General features: G+C 41.6%; 1 pseudogene; it reads left to right on the top strand.

Moving 5' to 3' along the window:
• The first annotated feature begins 2,937 nt into the window (after positions 1–2,937).
• Positions 2,938–21,704, top strand: LOC143825194 (vomeronasal type-2 receptor 26-like; annotated as a pseudogene).
• Positions 21,705–22,708: the final 1,004 nt, after the last annotated feature.

Genomic DNA, 22,708 nt, shown 5'->3' on the forward strand with positions numbered 1-22,708 from the left:
GGTGAACCAGGGCATAGAAAGGAACATCAAACATAACAGTAGGGAAATCCTCTAGAGCCATCAGAAAGCTATTCAGATCTATCTGACTCCAGGGAAGATCATTTTAATAGGTTTTCCACTCTTTCGTATATGTATGTAAGTCTCAACACCAGCAAAGCTCATTGACTCCCTTGGATTGCAAAGGCCACTTAGAAGGTTGGCATTTGGATCTTACAAGATATGGATGCCTGTGTCAAATGTCCAGGAGATCAGTATGCCAACAACCACCGAAGCCAATGCATTCCCAAAGGTAAAAGATTTGTATAATGCAGAGAAGGTTTAGGCATCCTCTGCAGCCAATCACAGCACATAAGCAACAACGTATGACCAAGACGCAAAACCTGCTTTGATATTTAATATTTATCATATAGCATGTGTGTTTTGTAGCCGGTCTGGCTGCCAGGCAGGTCATGTCCAGAGGTGGTTTGTCATTGCATGCCCCGCCCCCATCACAGCCCTGGTAATCCTTAGAGGTCACCTTCCAGGTGCTAGCACAAGTCAGCCTTACTTAGCTTCTGAGATCTGATGGGATTGGACTTGCCTGGGCTATCCAGGATGTGTTCTTTCAGTATGGGAACACAATTAATGGTGTCTAAAACGGTAGAGCAATGGAAGTGATAGGGATAGAGCTCAGGGTAATGTTTTGCAGGTCACTCCCAGGAATGCTATTTTTGCGGAATTTTGGCTAGAAGTACTGCTTGGCTAGAAGTACCCATGCTTTTCTTCCCAGTGGGAACCTAAAATGGCTTAGAATATTGCCCCCCCCCTTCTGTTTGATCCTCTGTTTGACAATGGGATAAGCAAAAATGTATGTAGAAGCACCTCTGTGTAAATTTCCCTTGCAAGCTCAGAGTGTTCCCCCCCCCTTCCAGTTTGGATGTTCAAAGCACAAAGTATTCACACACAGTCTCCTAATAACAGCCCAAGGGGATTAAGACCAAAATTGGAAAGCTTGGATGAAACTTTCTGGTGTGCATTGGATCACACCATGTTTTTCTTAGGGACAGGCACTGGTAGCAACCGGTGTTTACCTGAACACTGTTCTTGATGCCCCTGCCAACATTCAAGGTTGGCTTCTCCCCAAAGAGCTAACTAAGCCAGACCACATCATTAAAGGCAATTATCACAATTCCAGCAAGTGCATCAGGTGTGCAAAGTAACTTTGAATAAACTTTCAAAGCAGATGGCTCCTTAGAAGCACCTGCTGCTTTTCATACACTTCGGTTTAATTATCTCAATAAGGAAATGTCACAGCTGGTGGCAGAAGGTCAACTCCAAGGAATTAGCTGAAGACAGAGCTGGACAATGCAGGGGGGGGGGAGATTTGTGCTCTTGCCAGATGCTGGGTGTTTGTTTGGCTATGGTTTGTGTTCATGCACCCAAAAAAGGCCCCTTACAATGCTTTGAATCTCTTTGACACTGTTTAGGGATATCTTGTCATGTAAAGAAAGCATTCCGTTATGATGTGTGTGAACAGAAAGTCCATGTAAACATAGCTCTGTATTAATTAAAATGGGTTTGAAATCCCTTTTTTCACCATAATAAGCGTGCATTTAAATTGTGAAAGAAACCCATCCGTTTGTCCGTAAGGTTGTATCAGAGCATAACTCACACTTAAAGGGTAATCGATCCAATGTAACTATTTTATGTGTCATGACTTCATAAACTGCCCTATGACATCATTACTGCTTAGCAGCCTTTCAAGATGACCCATGAATTTGACAAAGTACACTATGGTGACTTTAGTACTAGCCGCTCTCTTGCTATATTGTTAAAGCACTGTCATCTGTTGACATGAGTACATTGATTGGTTGATTGGTTGATTGGTTGATTGGTTGACTGATTGATTGACTGACTGTTTCTAGGCCACTGCTCCCAGGCCTGCCAGCTTACAGCACCTTACAACAGCAAATCATAATAATACAATAAACATTTCAAAAACCCTACCCCCAAATAGCAGTCATGACCCCCCCTAACCCCACCCCCACCCCATTTCTGTATCTCCAGGGGTGCTGTTTCAGTTGGGCACTCAGAGGAGGGGCAAGATCTTCTTTCTACCGCCTGGCCTCAACCAAATGCCTAGAGGAAGAGGTCCATCTTTCAGGCCCTGAGTAACTTTACTAGTTTTATCAGGGTCCTCAGCTCTCATTCTGCCTTTAGGGGATTTATGGGATTAACTGGTTGTTTTCAAGGCCAAGTAGGAATTTTGGGGGTCTCCTCTGTTTGGCTATTAAGGGGGCCTTTTTTCACCTGATTCATGATGCTGGGGTAAGGGGTTTCAGCAGGTCTCAACTCAAGACCTGGTGGAAGAACTCCATCTTGCAGGCCCTGTGGAACTGGGAAAGTTCTATCAGGGCCCTCAGCTCTTCTGTAAGCTCATTTCACCAGGTCAAGACCAGTCAAACATTCTTATCTGTTGTAAAAAACTGTTCAGGTTGTTTCACATCTATAATTCTCTAGCAGCCTTTGAACTACTCCATGCTTTGGTGGGGTTTGATCTTTGAAGGGAGTGCAAAAGCTTTTTTCTTGCCTTTATGGCGTATATACCTGCTACAAAAAAAAAACCAAGCTGGTTCCAATTTAATCCAGTTTTAATGGTAATAAAATGGTAATAAAAATGGTATTCTATTGCTTGAAATAGACTTCAAATCTAATGTACCCATGACAATTACCCTTGCCTAGATCACACCAGATAACCTGATGTCACCAGATCTTGGAAGGTAAGCAGGGTCAGCCCTGATTAGTATTTGGATGAGAGACCACCAACCAGAGACCCCTCTGAAGGTCTCTTGCCTTGAAAACCCATGGGAGCTGTCATAATTCAGTTGTGACTTGATGACACAAAAAGTAACCACAGTGTGACCTCATATGGGGCCTGTGGCATCATCATAAGTTGCCTGTCAAGGGAGATCACAAGGATAACATATAAACTGAGAACAGATAACTTTTACGAAAACTGTTCCTTGGATCTTTTGCATTTGACTGGTAGGTATCACTGAACAATGATGGTCAACACTGTACCATGAAATTGTGATCCTCATCATCCCTACAGACCAGGAGCTGGCTGAGCCAACTTTTCTACACATTTTGGAGCACCAGGAAAACCAGTATTTGGCACAGACAGGTAGAACTATTGATGTTGTGTGGGACCCAGCTGGCTTTTCTGATGGTGAAAGAGGGACAGACAGTCCAAAAATCTGCAGTGTGTGTCACAGGACAAATATAGACAAGAGCTATATAGAAAAACTGGGTGAGATGGAACAATGATTGTCCATGTTTTTTAAAACAATATTTTAAGTAAATATAATAATAACAACAACAACAACAACAACATTTATTCGCGTAACGAATAAGACAAATCAGAATAGAATAAGACAAATCATAAACAATTAGTTCTTAAGTTCTTGCAGCTTAATTGCCATTTGTAAAAATTTAACCACTTTATCAATTGTATCTGGATCCTGATTGGAGAGAAGGAACTGTACCTTGCATATATCAGAGTAGCCAATGCAGTTTTAGGCCAAATAGTATCGTATGTGGGACAGTAAAAAAAAAAAAGTGCCGTATGGTTTCTATAGGACCTTGTTTACATGGGCACTCTGTATTAAAGGAATCTTCTGAAGTCTCCCCATCATAACCACTGATGGGAAGATGTTAAACCTGGCAAGCATAAAAGCCCTGCATTGTTGGGGAATAACAAGATGAGGAAAATAGAACGCTCCTTTATCAGATGGCGGAGAGATACCTAAAAAAAGCGGAAAACACGTTTTTCTAGCTGCTTCGTGCAGAGCTTGAAATTCAATATCTAATATTCCGCATTTTACAGTGTTATATGTCGATGTTGCAGGTGCTAAGGCCAATTAATCCAAAGACATGGCGAGCATTTGGGTTTTAAGTAAATATGTTTACATCGACTTGTTTCATTAAATTATTCTGGTGGAAGTTGCCCACTGAGCCTGAGGCTCTCCAATGGGCTTTTACCTCAGGAGGCCTGTCCCTCAAAATTACTCTTCCGGTTTTCTAATTGCATGATAGATTTCCAGCAAAATAAATGACATCAGAAAGATGCCATATAAAGCTCCCATACTGATACTGTCGTGTTCGCCCCTGGCTCGTACCATTTCGGTTTGACCCCCTGAGGCAATAGCTTGACTTGGCTCTTTGGTGTTCACTCCTCCTGTTTTCTTAAGCCCTTCTCACACTATCCCGTCTGCAGGCCATCTGGCTTCTTATCACTTTCGGTGTGTTTTGACTGCTCTTCCTGCTGGAGGTGCTAAATTGTAAATTGGACTTTCCCTTTGAAGATAAGAGGTACTTCCTGTAAGATCTCTGAGAACAACTGGCTTGCGGGGGTGGGGATGGGTTAAACTCCATGATGATGATATCTCTCCAATAAACAACTGAAAGTTCTTGTTCTAAGACTCAGTTGCCTTACTGGGGAGAATTGTGACGGGTCATGACAGATAAGTGGTGGATGCAGAGAAAGGCTTCCCTTTGTTGCTCTCTCATCCCACCCCTTCTCTATGGAATATTTTTTGGGGAGGAAGAAATTGCATAGAGTGATTCTGCATCGGATCATTCCCCTCATTGTTTCAGTAACTCCTGTGATTCTTCCAGCAACTCCACAAAGAGCACTGACTAAAACATACATGCATTCAACCTTATGTTGATGCCCATTATTTTATTTTTCAGCTAACTTTTAGGATGACCTTATTGATCATTCGACTGACCTCTCCTTCCCCAATTTATGCCATTTACAATTTTTAAGGAATCTGTTTCTGAGATCAAGTTTCATTGCTCCATTTTTTTTCTTTACTATCGAGGAGAAACAATAACAATACAGTGACAACAAATTTAACAATATAATAGAACACTAGAACAATGGTGAGAACGTCAATTCAACAACAGCATACTGATGGCCCCATGGGTTGGATGAATCGATAGTGGTTTTCATGGGAGGGAGGCTCGGGGGCCAATGGAAGGTGGTTTGTTCAGGCTGACCTCAGCCAAATGTCTGGTGGAGGAGCTCCCTTTTGCAGGTCTTCCAGAATTGTTCATGTTCTGTTAGGACCCTGATCTCCTCTGGGTGCTTGATCCACCAGGTGGGAGCCAGGATGGAGAAAGTTCTGGCCCTGGTTGAGGTCAAGTGAGTTTCCTGGGAGCCAGGGATCACCAGGTAGTTGGGAATAATGGAATGTAAGGTTCTTTGGGAGGAGTAGGCAGAAAGGTGGTCCCTCAGGTACACTGGGCCGGTAACAGAAAGAATAACTAAGCAATGACACATTTCTTCTGAAATTCAGCTGCCACCAAATTACTGTGAATCACAGAATGATGTAAATTAAAACAGGAATTTGCAGCCTTTGAGAAAATTTTGTCATCAGGATGATGCTGACCCTGATTGTAAGCCGTGACTTCTTCGGGTAGTAAAAAGGATGATGCGGACACTGATGCTCCTTGTACTGTTGCCTCATGCTGTTTGCAAGAAGCATTCCATTAATTGCACTGCACAAGATGACCCTCTGCCTATTCCTCATGAATTTTACCGGCCAGGTGACCTTCTCATCGGTGGAATTGTCTCTCAGGTCTTCAACTTCCACAACACTCCCAATTTCACATTGCAGCCAGCACAGATGTTGTTTAAGGAGCCAATGTAAGAAATGGTTTTGCATTCCTTTTATTATCCTTTTATTTGTCAAATGCCATCAGTGTCCATGACAATTTAGAAGGTAAAAATGGATCTGGTCCCAGGAGAGTTTTCAATCTAAATCTGGCAATAAAAGCAACAACCAAAATCAAAGAAACATGGAGAGTTAAGGATAATGAGGAGGAGAACATGATTACTTTCAGGTTCAAGGCTTAATTTTGAAAGAGCGAAGGAACAAAGTTCTTATGGAATGTTTTGAGGAGGTCTTTGAAAGTGGCTCCAGAGGTGGCTCCAGATAGGTTTTCTGGGATAAAACTCCAAGTGAAAGAGGCAGCGGGAGTCAGACCTCTGAATCCCAAAGCCAAAAGGCAACATCAGAGGAATATCTCAGCCTCAATGCCCAGTTGTTGGCCCTCTAGAGGAACTGATTAGCCACTGTGTGAGACAGGATGTTGGACCAGATGGACCTCTGGTCTGATCCAGCAGGTCTCTTCTTATGTTCTTAAAAGTGACAAAATCAAACATATTTGCGTGTAACAGTACAGCTAGGAGGGAAAACAGGAGGGGGAGTTCTGGCTTCCATATCATTCTTTTACATAGGTATTCAGGGGGTTTTGCATGGCAGATCTTATGTTCACATGTTGTTTGTCAACACCCTTTGATCCTCATTGCAGGTCAGTGCCAAAGAACTACCAGCATAACTTGGCCTTGGTATTTGCAATAAAAGAGATCAATGACAATCCCAATCTTTTACCTAACTTTACGTTGGGTTTCCACATCCTCAACAGCTACTATGTCCCAAGGATGACCTACAAAGCCACCCTAAGCTTGCTTTCTACACAATTGAAATTTATTCCCAATTTCAAGTGTGATACACAAAACAAACTCATAACAATCGTTGGAGGATATACAACTGACATTTCACTCAATGCAGCTAATACTGTTTTCATCTACAAGATACCACAGGTAGGCAATTCCTCAAAACATATTCAAATTCCAGGGGAGGGGCCTTGTCTCACTAGCATCTGCTTGGCATTCAGAAGGTCCCAGGTTTGATTCCCATCTTCTCCAATTAAAAGGATCAGGGAGGATGTGGTGTGAAAGACCTCAGCCTGAGATCCTGGGAAGGTACTAGCCACCTGAGTAGACAATTCTAACTCTGATGGACCAAGGGTCTGATTCAGTACAAAGCACATTCCTGTGTTCACTTGTCACAAAGAATGACACATTCAGTTGCAGTCCATTAGAAGAATACAATCTAATTTCTTTCAGCTCACGTATGGAATATTTTCACAAGAGGACGGTGAAAAGAAGCGTTTCCCTTATCTGTATCAGATGGTCCCAAACGAAGCCTCTCAGTTCATGGGAGTTGTCCGTTTACTTCAGTATTTTAAATGGACATGGATAGGGCTTGCAGCTACAAACGATGTTGAGGGAGACAGATTTTTAGAAACCATTGAACCATTGATTGCTGAGAATGACATCTGTTTTGCCTATACATTAAGATTACCAAAAATAACTTATATGCAAGAAGCAATAGACATGATTTTGGAGCAAGGTGGCACTTCTGAAGTTCTCAGAAAGACCACAGCTAATGTATATTTTGTGCATGCCATACCCGCATTTGTGTTTATTTTGAGACTGTTGTTGTTTCTAGCACCCTTTATGTCACTGCCACCTGTGCATAAAGTGTGGATTCTGACATGCCAGTGGGATTTTGCCTCATTTTCCTTTGAAAAGAACTGGGATATAGAAAGTTTCCATGGAGCCATATCCTTCACAGTGCACTCCAATCAGCCCCCTGGATTCCAGCAATTCCTTCAGGACATCAGTCCTACCAGAGCAGAAGGAGATGGTTTCATTGAGAACTTCTGGGAGCAGGCATTCAGTTGTTCATTGAAAAATTCAGATGTTCATGGGGACAGCAACAAAACCTGCACTGGTGAAGAGAAGCTGGAGAGCATTCCAATGATTTTGTTTGAAATGAGCATGATGGGCCACAGTTACAATGTCTACAATGCTGTCCATGCTGTGGCACATGCCTTACACGGCATCTCCAGATACAGATTCAATCACATAAGACTTGCAGAAGGAAGGAATGTGCAATCGTGGCAGGTAATTTCATGTTACAACACAATTATAAATATAGGCTGTACAGGTAGATAGAAGTAACCATTAAAGCATTGCACTAAAACTGTAATCACCCACTTTTGCCCAGGTTGTGTCAAAGTAATTTCTTCACAAGATGTCTGTCTGCTCCTGTTCTGTAATGACAATGAAAAAATGAAAAAGTTCTTGGAAAACATAAACATCATACATAAGAAATAATCTAGTCCTTATTAAGCAAGGTCACTGCAAAATTTACATTGCATTGCTGGAAAAGAAGTTACACCCTTTGAAACCATTGAAGTCAAACAACTTAGATGGATATCACTCTGCCTAGAACTGTAGTATTGATCAGCATTTCACTATTATTTTGCTTTCTCCCCCCCCCCCCCCATCATCAAGATCCATCATTTTATAAAGAGTATGATGTTCAACAACAGTGCTGGAGACACTCTGTTTTTTGATGAAAATGCAGAAATGAAAACTGGATTTGATGTGACGAACTGGGTAACATTCACTAATGGCTCTTTTGCTAGAGTAAAAGTGGGAAGATTGGATCCCTGGGCACCACCAGGGGAAGAGTTAACACTTAGAGAAGATCAAATTGTGTGGCATAAAAGCTTTATCCAGGTGAGACATAGAAGGAGAAACTGAACTCTATAAAAGAATGGGGAGTAGGAATCTGTTTAGGCTTCTGCCTGCCTTTTAGGTCATTTGAAAGATACAGTAGACTTTGGATCCCAGACCAGACCAGAAGAACTCTTTCAGCAACACATAGCCTGCCAGTCTGATATTCCTCAGTCATATAATCTCAGTACTCATCTCCATTATCTCCATTATCTTCCATGAATAGGGGCAACCTGTTTCTGCTTGCAATGAAAACTGTGATCTTGGCTCCAGCAGGAAAAGGAGGGAAGGAGAGAAATTTTGCTGCTATGATTGTGATCCATGTCCAGAAGGAATGATCTCTGAGCAGATGGGTAAGAAAACTTACCTGAGAATAAGCCCCATTAACTAAAATGAGGGTTATCACTGGGTAATATAAGTACATATACCATACCTTTCTCCTTGATTACTCATCTCCCCTTCTCCATTGATACTACACCCAAATTTAATCATAATAAAAAATAGAAGATATTCGACAAAGCAAATAATGTGATGGTTTAATCTATCTGACTTGCAATAGGTGTTTTTTTTCCTCCTCCTTTGGAATTCCTCTCAGTGCAATCTAAATGTCTCAGGACTAACCTTGACTAGCACCCTGTGAGATGTTCTTAGGCTTCCTCTGAAATATTCCCAAAGAAAAAAAGAGGAAAACAAAAATTTGAAAAAAACTATAAGAAAAGAACCATGTGGCTGAGAAAATTCCTGAATTCAGTCATAGAACATAATATATGTTACAATGTGCATATTATTTTCCTAACAGAATTAAATGATGTTATATTTATGCAGTGAAAACCTAAATAGAATTACAGTATTTGCTGGCGTATAAGACTACTTTCCCCCCCTGAAAAACATGCCTCCAAGTGGGGGGGGGTCGTCCTATACGCCGGGTGCACTTCAGTACTGTAACGTAATGTAACAAACTCTATATTTAGAGTGGAAATGTTGGGGGGTCGTCTTATACACCCAGTCGTCTTATACGCCGGCAAATATGGTACACCTTTCTGTGACCATTTACTCCAGCTTACCTAGAAGGATACAACACTGCTGCAATTAGCATTGGTTGCAATTAGGGATGTTTTTGGTTAATCAGATTTTTCAAATGGCTTTTGGCTTCCAGTGTTTCTTTTAAAGCTTACTGTTATTATTTCTTTTTGCAAATCTGCATTATTTTTGGATTGGCTTTATGGGGCCAATTAAATAAGATTGTAACAGATGTCAGCCCTTTAAATGATGCCTAAGACACTTCTGTAGCTAGGTTCGCTGAGAAATTCCTAGAGATGTGGGCATTTTGTCTGGGGGTAAAGAAGTCTGGGAATGGAGGTCAGGAGGGATGTGAAACATCCCAAGGTGCCATTTCCTCCACCAGAACTCACGTCCATACTTTAGATATCAGCTGTGATTCAAGGAACACTCCAGGTCCCACCTTCATATGAAACACTTGGATTCCAGAATTCTACTCAACATCTTTAACTGTATGATATTCAAAGAGTAGAAAAATAGAGGTAGACTGGGAGGGCTGACATAGATGCATATCCTTCTTCCCATATTACTGACAAGGAGAGGGAGGAGTGGGAGGAAAGTTGCTTTCCAAAAGCTACTCTTTGATCCCATGATCAATTGAAGCTCTGAATCATGTTTGTCTCAGTTCAGATGTTATCCACTGCTTTGCAGGAGAGCAGTTGAATTCAGAACCACATTCAGAGCAACTACAATAAAACAGATGTGTTTCTTTGCTACAATTCCTCTTCAAAACCCATGTTTCCCAAAGAAGGTGTGACATTTCATAGCCATTGTGACAAAACATAATAGCTCCTACAAAACTTTCAGGTTATTTCTCATAGCATTGGAATATTGCAATAACTCATATTCTTTTTTCCAGACATGGATGCTTGCATTGAATGTCCACAAGATCAGTATTCCAACAAACACCATAATCAGTGTCTTCCCAAGGACATAAGCTTCCTCTCGTTCAAAGAACCTTTAGGCATCATATTGACTCTGTTGGCTATTTCTTTCTCCCTAAGCACAGCCATGGTGTTCGGAATCTTTTGGAAGCACCGGGACACTCCCATCGTCAAAGCCAACAACCAAAACCTCACCTACCTTCTCCTCATCTCCCTCCTGCTTTGTTTCCTCTGCTCCTTGCTCTTCATTGGACAGCCTGGAAAAGTCACTTGCCTTCTCCGGCAAACTACTTTTGGCATTGTCTTCTCTGTGGCCATCTCCAGTGTGCTGGCCAAAACCATCACAGTGGTTGTGGCCTTCATAGCTACAAAGCCAGGATCCAGGATGAGGAAATGGGTGGGGAAAAGACTAGCCCATTCCATTGTTCTTTCTGGTGCCTTTATTCAAGCAGGACTTTGTGGTCTTTGGATAAGCACTTCCCCTCCATTTCAAGATAAAGACATGCACTCACTGCCAGGGAAAATCATACTGGAATGCAATGAAGGCTCAACTGACATGTTTTATTCTGTCCTGGGCTACATGGGGGGGCTGGCCATTGTCAGCTTCATGGTGGCTTTCCTAGCCAGGAAGTTGCCTGACAGTTTCAATGAAGCCAAATTTATCACTTTCAGCATGTTGGTGTTTTGTAGCGTGTGGGTGTCCTTTGTTCCAACTTACTTGAGCACAAAAGGGAAATCCATGGTGGCTGTGGAGATCTTCTCCATCTTAGCCTCCAGTGCTGGCTTATTGTTTTGTATTTTTTTCCCAAAATGCTACATCATTGTTTTGAGGCCTGAGCTGAACAACAGAGAACACATGATCAGGATGAAAAATTAAAAGAATATTCAAATTAGACGAGTAATTTATTTTTCTGTGTAGTTCCTTAAAGCGCCAGAAAACTAAAATTATATACGGAGACCTGATGAAAAAAGCCATTTATTTTGGGGAGTATATAAGAAGCCACTACTTTATGTACAGCAAAATGATCTGCAATGGGTATTAAAACTCTTAAGCTTAAGTGAGAGAAAGTAGCACTATCCGCCCATGGTAGACCTATGTTGTTCTTCCTTTCTGATGGAGAAACGTGCTGTACTCATCAATGCATCAATGAAACAGAAAGGAAAAATATCAGGTGATGGATGCCTGATTTGTTACATGAAGTCTCTCCTCATTTCACCAGGCAGGCTTCAGTTTATATTTAATACAGATCATAGAATCGTAGAGTTGGAAGAGCAAATAAGTATAACTGCCTTGCCATATTAAGAAAATATCAAAGTATCTTCACCACATAGGTATACATCTTTGAAAAGAATTCTTCTCTGAATATATAATTATTTCCTCAAACTGATCAGTAAGTGAGCAATTTCTAGAGCCACAGAGAACCCCATGACAATACCCTGAATCCCCCCCCCCAGTTTAGAATGATAGAATCATAGAGTTGTAAGGGACCTCTAGGGTCATCTAGTACAACCCCCTGCAGAATGCAGGAAATTCACAACTACCTGCCCACCCACAGTGACCCAAATTCCATGCCCAAATGATGCCTCCCCACCCAAAAAAAAAAAACAATCCCTGGTCAGTCCGTTTTAAAAAATCTGTTCAGTGTAATATCTATGAATAGTACAAAGACATGATGGTCCCAATTTAATCAGTTCAAATTATATTGGAGGTAATCATGCTTGTTCTAATTATTACCTAATGTTGACCCAGGACACTACAAAAATGATGAGTTTTCCATGAAATACACTTGAAATCCAACATGATCCATGATAAGCATGTATTTCAAAGAAAACTTAGAAATTTCTGTCTTATTTGAAGTATGACAGGATGGTTCACATGTTTTGATGTTGGTCATCCAAGCACATTTACTTTGAATAGGACACCCCCATTCATCTCAAGCATGATGGGTGACATCATGACAAGGGAACTGCCTGAAAAAATAGTTTTCAAATACAAGATAAAAATATAAGCAAAACAGGCAACATCCATTACAATGGAAGCATGTGCTTGTTTAATTAAATGGTCCTGCTGTGAAATTGCCAGCTGAACCTCTGGGCGCTTCAATCACCATCTAACTAGGAGGAAGCATCATAGTCCAAATTATTGGTCTCCAGCTACCTAACAGATTTCCAGAAAACAAAAACAAACGACAGCCTCTGAAAGATAGTATAAAATTCCCCAACACCCAAAACGATTACAAGTAGAGAAAGTCTGAGATCATCTCTATTGCTATTTAATAATTTCCACCTTATTTTGTTTTAATGGAGAATATTCCTTTTTATTCATTTGCTGACACATTTTAAGCAAAAGAAAAAAATCAATGCATTCAATAAACCTGGATTTTTATCCCTTCTTTTTAATCGTTAATATTAAGCTTCTAGGTACTTCAAAAAAGACTATTAGCTAAGGGACTGTTAACTGTAATAAAACAAGTGCTGGACCAAGAATGATGCATATGGAAATGGTAATAAGTACAGGTTAAGAGAATGTTTGTCATCAGAATGGTGATGATTCTGCTGTTGCTTCTCATTCTGCTGCCTTGTGACGTATGCAAGAAAAAGGGTATTAATTGCACTACAGTTGTTGACCCTCTGCCTATTCCTCATGAATTTTACCAGCCGGGTGACCTTGTCCTTGGTGGGATTGTCTCTCAGGTCTTCTCCATCCACAACACTCTGAACTTCACACGGCAACCCGCACAGATGTTGTTTAATGAACCCATGTAAGCAATTCTTTGAACACATTTTATCATCTGTTTATCTTTGTCTTACACAGTATTTTCATAAATACCGACAGCTGCTGTAAATGTTTATTCCATGCAAAGTCTTCAGTTCTGAAATGTTACATGTATAATTGGATTGCATATTGCCTACTTGAAACTTAATTTTGAGCATGACAACTCACTCAAGAGGGTGATGTAGTCAGTCCTGACTTCTAAACCACTAAAAAGTTGTTGTCAGCCACCCAGTTCCAAAAGAAACAGTAAAAGAAGAAAACAGAACATCATCCACATAATATCTTTTATTTTATTGGTAAAATACTGTCAAGTCATAACCAACTTGTCGCAACCCCATATGGTTTTTTTCAGGGCAAGAGACATACTGAAGTAGATTGGAATTACATGCCTGTGTGTAGCCACACTAGACTTCCTGGTGGTCTCCCATATGAGTAATTACCAAGGCTGATTCTGCTTAGTGCCCAAGATCTGATGAGACCAGAATGTCCAGGTCAAATATTACCTACTATTAGGATCTCAAGTTTATTTATGCAGTCACAGATCAGAATGCAGAGTGCAAACCAAATCATTTCGTTACCTCTTGCTGATTAAAAAAAAAAGTCCCTGTGTTTTCACCATGTACAAAGCATGTAGTCCCTTGTATATCAATTCTTTTCATTGCATCCAACCTCATGAAGAGTTCTGGAGAACTCAAAATAAAGCTTGTGCACTGAATGTGTCATTTAATTTTTAATCAACTGTGATTGGCATTCGGTGGTTTGGGGCCCTAAATGACTTCAGATGTAACATGCATGTATTTAGAAAGTTCCTCACATGCTCTTTGCATAATAAAGCTCTAACTATAAAAATATTTCATATGCACACCCTTAGCATTGTACTCTATGAATCTTCCCTCCCATCTTATTGAGGATTTGCATTGGCTATAACATCCAATATTATACAGGACTGAGTAAGCTCCCGTCATCTTCAGGTGTCTCTGGAAGCTAACCACCTTCTCGTATCAACATTACAGACATTAAAGTTTGTGAAATATCTGCCCAGTTTGTGGTTTACAATGGGAAGTTTGTGGCAGGTCAGCTATCACAAACATTCCACAAACGTTCCAGCTGTTCATGGAGGTTCATGCTGGTTTGTGAATGGATTATCAGACTTAAATTAAACTAGGTAGTTTGGTTGGCTCAGCATACTATCCTTTTGTATTTTAAATAGTAATATATCATGACAAACTTTATCTTGTGAAAGTTATTGAAAAACTAATGTTGCCAAATGCAAAACTTGATGTCACTTCTCTGTCACCAGTGATTTGGAGTTCATTAAGAGAGCTAACCAGATTGTGAGCATAGATAATCTGTAGACATGATCTTCTAGGGCGTCCCAAAAATATTTCACAAATGTGTTAAAAGGCTCCTGAGTGAATGGGATTCTAAACCAATTAATTGACAGGGAACTGAAATAAATGAACAGATCTCACAATGAATATCCATGAGATTATATTTGATTTTTTCATGTCAGTGGAAAAGGAAAGGAGGGTTCGTTTTCTGATTCAAATACGAATTAACTTGTAAAACTGAAGATAAAAGAATGTAGTTAGGCCACATGCTTAGTTTCCATTTAAAAGATAATTTTTCTTTCATGAAGAGCAAGCCCATCAATTACCCCACAACAGATTACCCCACAACAGATAAATCAGTCTCCAAGCTTTGAACACTACTGTGCTGGGAAGTAAAATGGAGAGGTTTGACATCCATTCCATGAGGTCATCAGGGGGCTTTGTGTGGCAGATCTTCTGGTCAAATGTTGCTTAAGTCAACACTCTTGGACTCTCTTTGCAGGTCAGTGCCAAAGAATTACCAGAATAACTTGGCCTTGGCCTTTGCAATAAAAGAGATCAATGACCATCCCAGCATCTTAAGGAACATCACTTTGGGCTTCCACATCCTCAACAGCTACTATGTGCCAAGGATGACTTACAAGGCCACCCTCAGCTTGCTTTCCACTCAGTGGAAGTTTGTACCCAATTTCAAGTGTGATATACAAAACAAACTCCTGGCAATCATTGGAGGACTCACAGCTGATATTTCAGTCAACACAGCCAGGATCATTTCCATCTACAAGATGCCACAGGTAAGTACTTACCAGAGGCTTATGTGAATGCCTTGAGTAACAATAGGTCAATAGCTCGAGTAACTTTTGAGCAAATGACTTTAGAAAAATCCTTTAGAAAAATGCAATCTCATTTCCTTCAGCTCACATATGGAATATTTTCACAAGAGGATGGCGAGAAGATCTTTTTCCCATATCTGTATCAGATGGTCCCAAACGAATCCTCTCAGTTCATGGGAGTTGTCCGCTTACTTCAGCATTTTGGATGGACGTGGATTGGGCTTGGAGCGATGGATGATGATGATGGGGACAGATTTTTAGGAACTATGACAACTTTGCTAACTGAGAATGGCATCTGTTCTGCCTTCACATTAAGGTTCCCCAAAATAACTTATATGCAGGAAGCAATAGACTTACTTATGGAGCAAAGAGAAACTTACAATGTTCACAATAAGACAACAGCTAATGTATATTTTGTGTATGCCGTGCCTGCATTTGTATTTATTTTGAGAATGTTGTTGCTTCTAGCCCCCTTTGTGTCATTGCCACCAATGCATAAAGTGTGGGTTCTGACATGCCAGTGGGATTTTGCCTCATTTTCCTTTGAAAAGAACTGGGATGTAGAAAGTTTCCATGGGGCCATATCCTTTACAGTGCACTCCAATCAGCCCCCTGGATTCCAGCAATTCCTTCAGGACATCAGTCCTACCAGAGCAGAAGGAGATGGTTTTATGAAGAACTTCTGGGAGCAGACATTCAGTTGTTCATTGAAAAATGCAGATGTTCTTGGGGACAGCAACAAAATCTGTACTGGTGAAGAGAAGCTGGAGAACATTCCAATGATTTTGTTTGAAATGAGCATGATGGGCCACAGTTACAATGTCTACAATGCTGTCCATGCTGTGGCACATGCTTTACATGGCATCTCCAGATCCAAGCACAGATGTCTTGGAAAGAATGTACAACCATGGCAGGTAATTATGCCTTTGTGATACAATACATTTTCATCTCGGATCTCCAAGGTAGATAGGAGTATCTGTTATGGGATAGAGGCAGTATAATATGTTGTCTGCTTGTGAGGAGGGCTGGTCTAGAAGACTAATAAATTATAATAATATACTAATATTAATATCCTCTAAAACATTCCACTGATTCTGTAATCATCCAATTTTGCCCATGCTGTATCAAAGTAATTATTTCTTCACGAGAGGCATATCTGTTCCTACATCTGTAACAACAATTTAAAAATGAGCAAGTTCTTGATAAATATAATTAACACTTATAAAAGTATAGCATAAGTAATTGAGGCTTTGTTGAGCAAGGACATTGCAAAAGTTGCAGTCCAATCCTGAGCAAAAGTTGCACCCTTTGGAGCCCATCAAAGTCAAAGTATTTAGAAGTGCACTACTCTGAATGGGACTCCAATCTGGGACCGTTGTGTTAATCAACATCTCCTTGTCTATGTGTGTGTGTGCTTTGCTTCCTACCCACTAGATCCATCATTTTCTGAGGCACATCATGTTCAACAACAGTGCTGGAGACACTCTGTCCTTTCGTGAAAATGGAGAATTGAAAACTGGGTTTGATGTGACAAATTGGGTAACATTCCCTAATGGCTCTTTTGCAAGAGTCAAAGTGGGAAGGCTGGATCCCTGGGCTCCTGTAGGGAAAGAGTTGAGCCTTAGAGATGATCAAATTGTGTGGCATAAAACCTTTACACAGGTGAGATGTAGAACTAGAAGTTGAACTTAAAAGAGTGGGCAGGGGGGAATCTAGCATATTTCTTACATTAGCCGGCCCTCTTGGTGCTTCAGAGGACACGGTAAATTTTGCATCTTCTGAATTTCTCACCAATATAAATTCTTTTTGGATGGAAGGACGGACAGACAGACGGACATAAACTTACATACATTTCTTCATTTTAATGTTATCTAATGGGATTGGTGTTGGTTACATTAATCAATTTTCACTTGAATATAGTTTCCTTCAAAATAAACTTGCCTTCTTGTTTCATGACCACATTCTGCCATTTAAACCATATCTAATATATCCAGAGCCATTTTAGCAGTTCCAGTTTTAGTTGTGCTAATATTCCGCTCACTATCTTATTATCAAAACAAGGACTGAGGAAAAGTAACACCTGGCTTCATGGCCATGAATGCTGCTTCTGAGACCAGCAAGGTTAAAAGGGAGGAGTAGAGAACATTGTGATATAGAATCATAGAGTTGCAAGGGACCTCCTGGGTCATCTAGTCCAACTCCCTGCACTTTGCAGGAAACTCACAACCCTATCACTCATCCACTATAACCTGCCACCCCTTTGAATCTTCACAGAATCAGCCTCTCCGTCAGATGGCTATCCAGCCTCTGTTTAAAATTTCCAAAGATGGAGAACCCACCACCTCCCAAGGAAGCCTGTTCCACTGAGAAACCGCTCTGTCAGGAAATTCTTCCAGATGTTCAGACGGAATTTCCTTTGGATTAATTTCACCCCATTGGATCTGGTCCGTCCCTCCGGGGGAAGAGAGAACAACTCTGCTCCATCCTCTACATGGCAGCCTTTTAAATACTTGAAGATGGTTATCAGATCCCCTCTCAGTTGTCTCCTTTCCAGGCTAAACAGACCAAGCTCCCCCAACCTTTCCTCGTACATCTTGGTCTCCAAATCCCTCACCATCTTTGTTGCCCTCCTCTGGACACACTCCAGTTTGTCTACAAATTGGTAAACTACTTTGAGTTCATTGGAGAGAGAAGGCAGGGTTTCACGAAACAGAAACAGCTGTGGGAGAAAGTGACGCCAGCTGTTTTTTGATTTTCATAGTAACTCAGTAACAGTAACACTGTTGCCATCATCTCATTGATAATATGAACATGACTTTCTTTTTCTGGCAGCAATATGGAAAGAAAAGGTCCCATGGGATCCCATGCCAGACCAGGAGAGCCCAGTTGTCATTCACATTCTCTTGCAACAGCATGCAGTCTGCCAGTCTGATATTCCCAAGGCATATTTCAACATGCCCCTCTCCCTTTTCTGCTTATGAACAGGGATGGCCTGTTTCAATGTGCAACGCAAACTGCGGTCCTGGTTCCAGCAGGAAAAAGAGGGAAGGGGAGATATTTTGCTGCTATGATTGTGATCCGTGTCCAGAAGGAATGATCTCTGAGCAGATGGGTGAGAAATTGTACCTGAGAATAAGCCCTGCTAACTAACATGGGAGTTATATCTGAATCATACTGGTATTTATAGCCTATATTTATGGCCCAGTGACTTCCAGTCATCTCCCTTTCTCTATTCTCATGTTTCCTGAAGGATCTGTGACATTTCATAGCTACTGTAATCAAATAATCATAATAGTGGTTGCTTAACTTTGAACAGTTAAGCCTTGCACTTATTTAGGGTAGTTTAATCTCTTACTGCCCTTGAGGAGGGGCACCAAAATAATAGTGAACTGGAGGTGAACTGTGAGGCATTCGGAAGATTTTTTGCAGACAGAATCTTGTCACTCCGCCAAAAACATCCTGCCAAAGTTGATATAGAACATGAACTGGGAGGACCATGGCCATTGTGGGGGGTGATGTTTGATGGCTTCAGATGGCTGAAGTGGACAAGTTGCTGGGATCAGTGAGGGCGACCACTTGGCACCTGGATACTTGTCCATCATGGCTGCTCAAATCAGGCAACCAACAGATAGGAGGCCCTTGGAAGGATTTTGTCAGCCTCTCTCTGACATCAGGATAGTCCCCCAAAGTGCTGAAGGTGGCAATGGTTTATTTCCCCCCCCCCTGAAAAAAACATCTCTGGATCTGTGTGACCCCACCAGCTATTGCCCTGTCTTGCACCTTACATTTCTAGGAAATGTAGTTGAGACAGCTGCCAAAACCTGGCTCCGGGCATTCTTGGAGGAAACCTCAGACCTTGATAAATAACAGTTGGGCTACCATCCTGGCCATGGGGTGGATACTGCACTGGTCACCCTGACAAATGATCTCTGGTGCCAGCTGGATAGGGGTGGTTCGGCTATTGTCATACTTTTAGGTATGTTGGCTGCATTTGATGTGGTCGACCATGAGTTGTTAGCCCACTGCCTCACCTGGACAGGGATTACGGAGAAAGCCTTACAGTTGCTGATCTTCCTTCAGAACTGGACACAGAGGGGAGTGATGGGGGAAGAGTTATCTGGCCCCTTTATGCTCCCTTGTGGAGTGCCACAGGGGGTGATAATCTCCCCCACACTTTTCAACATCTATATGTGCCCTTTGGCACAGCTGGTCCAGGGCTTTGGGCTGGATTGTCAGCAGTATGTGGATGATACTCAGCTCTATCTCCAAATGGACGGCCAGAAGGACTCCCCCATTGGAAACATTTCCAAGGTGTATGGAAGCAGTGTCTGGAAGGCTCAGGCAGAGTTGCCTGAAATCCAACCCCCTCCCCCCAAGATTGAGATCCTATGGCTGGGTAAAAGGGGACAGGATCAAGGAGCAGATTACAGCTGTTCCAACAGTCAGGAATTTGGAGGTGATCTTTGATACTTCCTTATCTGTAGAGGCTCAGATCATGATGGTAGCCCAATTAACATTTGCTATCTGCACCAAGCTAGCCTACTAGCACCCTACCTGTCCCCAGAACACCTGGGCACAGTGATCCATACAATGAAATAGAGTTTTGTAACTCACTCTACATGGGCCTTCCCTTGTCTCTGACACAGAAATTGTAGTTGGTGTATAACGTGACTAGGATTGGGTGCTTCGGCATCCAAAACGGCTGTTCACACATGAAGCAGCCAGCACCGTGGGGGGGGGGGGGGAAGGGGTGGCGTGGGTACTGACATGCCAGTCCAGTGCAAACGGCTGCTTCTGACACTGAAGCGTCTGACCCTAATTGTGCCTGCTAGGGTCCTCATGAGGCCATCTTGGAGCTGCCTATATTGAGGCAGCTGCATTGGTTACCAATTGGCTTCTGGATCAGGTTCAAGGTTTTGGTTCTTATTTTCAAAGCCATCAACAGCCTGGGTCCCACTTATCTGAGGGACTGTTTGTTTCCTTATGCCGCTTGCACCCCTTGCTCTGTGGGGATGAATTTGCTGGCTGTCACCAACCCCAGGGAGGAATGCCTAGCTTCAACTAGGGACAGAGCCTTTGCATTCCTGGCCCTGTCCTGGTGGAATGAGCTCCCAGACAGATCAGCATTCTTCAGGGCCTGCTAGATGGAGTTCTTCTACCAGGTGTTTGGTTGAGGCCAAGCTAGAAAGGTTGGTCTCTCCCTCCATAGACCCATAGGCTGGACATCACCAGTAGATAACTCCCAGGTGATAGTGAATGTTGTGGTAGGGTATGGGTGAATAGAAAAGGGGACTATTTTTGCCACCAATATTGGTTTTTTATGTATTGGGTTTTAAATGTATTGGGTATTGATGAGGGTTTTTAGGTTTTATTGTAAACCGCCATGAGTGAGCGATCAGCAAATGCAAATATAAATAAATAAACAAACAAATAAACAAATTTCCCATGGAACTGGAATAAAGGCTTGGAATATTGCAACAACATATCTCCTTTTTCCCCCAGATATGAATGCTTGCATTAAATGTCCACAAGATCAGTATTCCAACAAACACCAAAATCAATGTCTTCCCAAGGACATAAGCTTCCTCTCGTTCAAAGAACCTTTAGGAATCATCTTGACTCTGCTGGCTATTTCTTTCTCTCTAATCACAGCCATGGTGTTTGGAATCTTTTGGAAGCACCAGGACACTCCCATCGTCAAAGCCAACAACCAAAACCTCACCTACCTTCTCCTCATCTCCCTCCTGCTTTGCTTCCTCTGCTCCTTGCTCTTCATTGGACAGCCTGGAAAAGTCACTTGCCTTCTCCGGCATACTACTTTTGGCATTGTCTTCTCTGTGGCCATCTCCAGTGTGCTGGCCAAAACCATCACAGTGGTTGTGGCCTTCATAGCTACAAAGCCAGGATCCAGGATGAGGAAATGGGTGGGGAAAAGACTAGCCTATTCAATTGTTCTTTCTGGAACCTTTATTCAAGCAGGACTTTGTGGTCTTTGGATAAGCACTTCCCCTCCATTTCAAGATAAAGACATGCACTCACTGCCAGGGAAAATCATACTGGAATGCAATGAAGGCTCAACTGACATGTTTTACTCTGTCCTGGGCTACATGGGGGGGGTTGGCCATTGTCAGCTTCATGGTGGCTTTCCTAGCCAGGAAGTTGCCCGACAGTTTCAATGAAGCCAAATTTATCACTTTCAGTATGTTGGTGTTTTGTAGCGTGTGGGTGTCCTTTGTTCCAACTTACTTGAGCACAAAAGGGAAATCCATGGTGGCTGTGGAGATCTTCTCCATCTTAGCCTCCAGCGCTGGCTTATTGTTTTGTATTTTTTCCCCAAAATGCTACATCATTGTTCTGAAGCCAGAGCTGAACACCAGAGAACACATGATCAGAATGAAAAATTAAAAGAATATTCCAATTAGTTGAGTAATTTATTCTTCTGTCTAGTTCTTTGAAGTACCAAAAAACTAAAATTATACACGGAGACATGATGAAAAAAGCCATTTATTTTGGGGAGTACATAAGAAGCCACTACTTTATGTACAGCAAAATGATCTGCAATGGGTATTAAAACTTTTAAGCTTAAGTGAGAGAAAGTGGCACTATCCACCCATGGTAGACCTCCTCTGTTGTTCTTCCTTTCTGATGGAGAAACGTGCTGTACTCAGCAATGCATCAATGAAACAGAAAAGAAAAATGTCAGGTGATGCATGCCTGATTTGTTACATGAAGTCTCTCCTCATTTCACCAGACAGGCTTCAGTTTATATTTAATACAGATCAGAGAATCATAGAGTTGGAAGAGCAAATGAGTATAACTGCCCTGCCATATTAAGAAAATATCAAAATATCTTCACCACATAGGTATAAATCTTTGAAAAGAATTCCTCTCTGAATATATAATTATTTCCTCAAACTGATCAGTAAGTGAGCAATTTCTAGAGCCATAGAGAACCCCATGACAATGCCCTGAATCCCCCCCACACCAGTTTAGAATGATAGAATCATAGAGTTGTAAGGGACCTCTAGGGTCATCTAGGACACCCCCCTGCAGAATGCAGGAAATTCACAACTACCTGCTCACCCACAGTGACCCCAATTCCATGTCCAAATGATGCCTCCCCCTCCCCCCCCCCCCAAAAAAAACAGAATCCCTGGCCAGTCCCTGTTTTAAAAAATCTGTTCAGTGTAATGTTTATGAACAGTACAAAGACATGATGGTCCCAATTTAATCAGTTCAAATTATATTGGAGGTAATCATGGTTGTTCTAATTATTACCTAATGTTGACCCAGGACACTACAAAAAATGGTGAGTTTTCCATGAAATTCACTTGAAATCCAACATGATCCATGATAAGCATGTATTTCCAAGAAAACCTAGACATTTCTGTCTTATTTGAAATATGACA

This window comes from Paroedura picta, chromosome 16, assembly GCF_049243985.1.
Source record: "Paroedura picta isolate Pp20150507F chromosome 16, Ppicta_v3.0, whole genome shotgun sequence".
NCBI classification, from domain to species: domain Eukaryota; kingdom Metazoa; phylum Chordata; class Lepidosauria; order Squamata; family Gekkonidae; genus Paroedura; species Paroedura picta.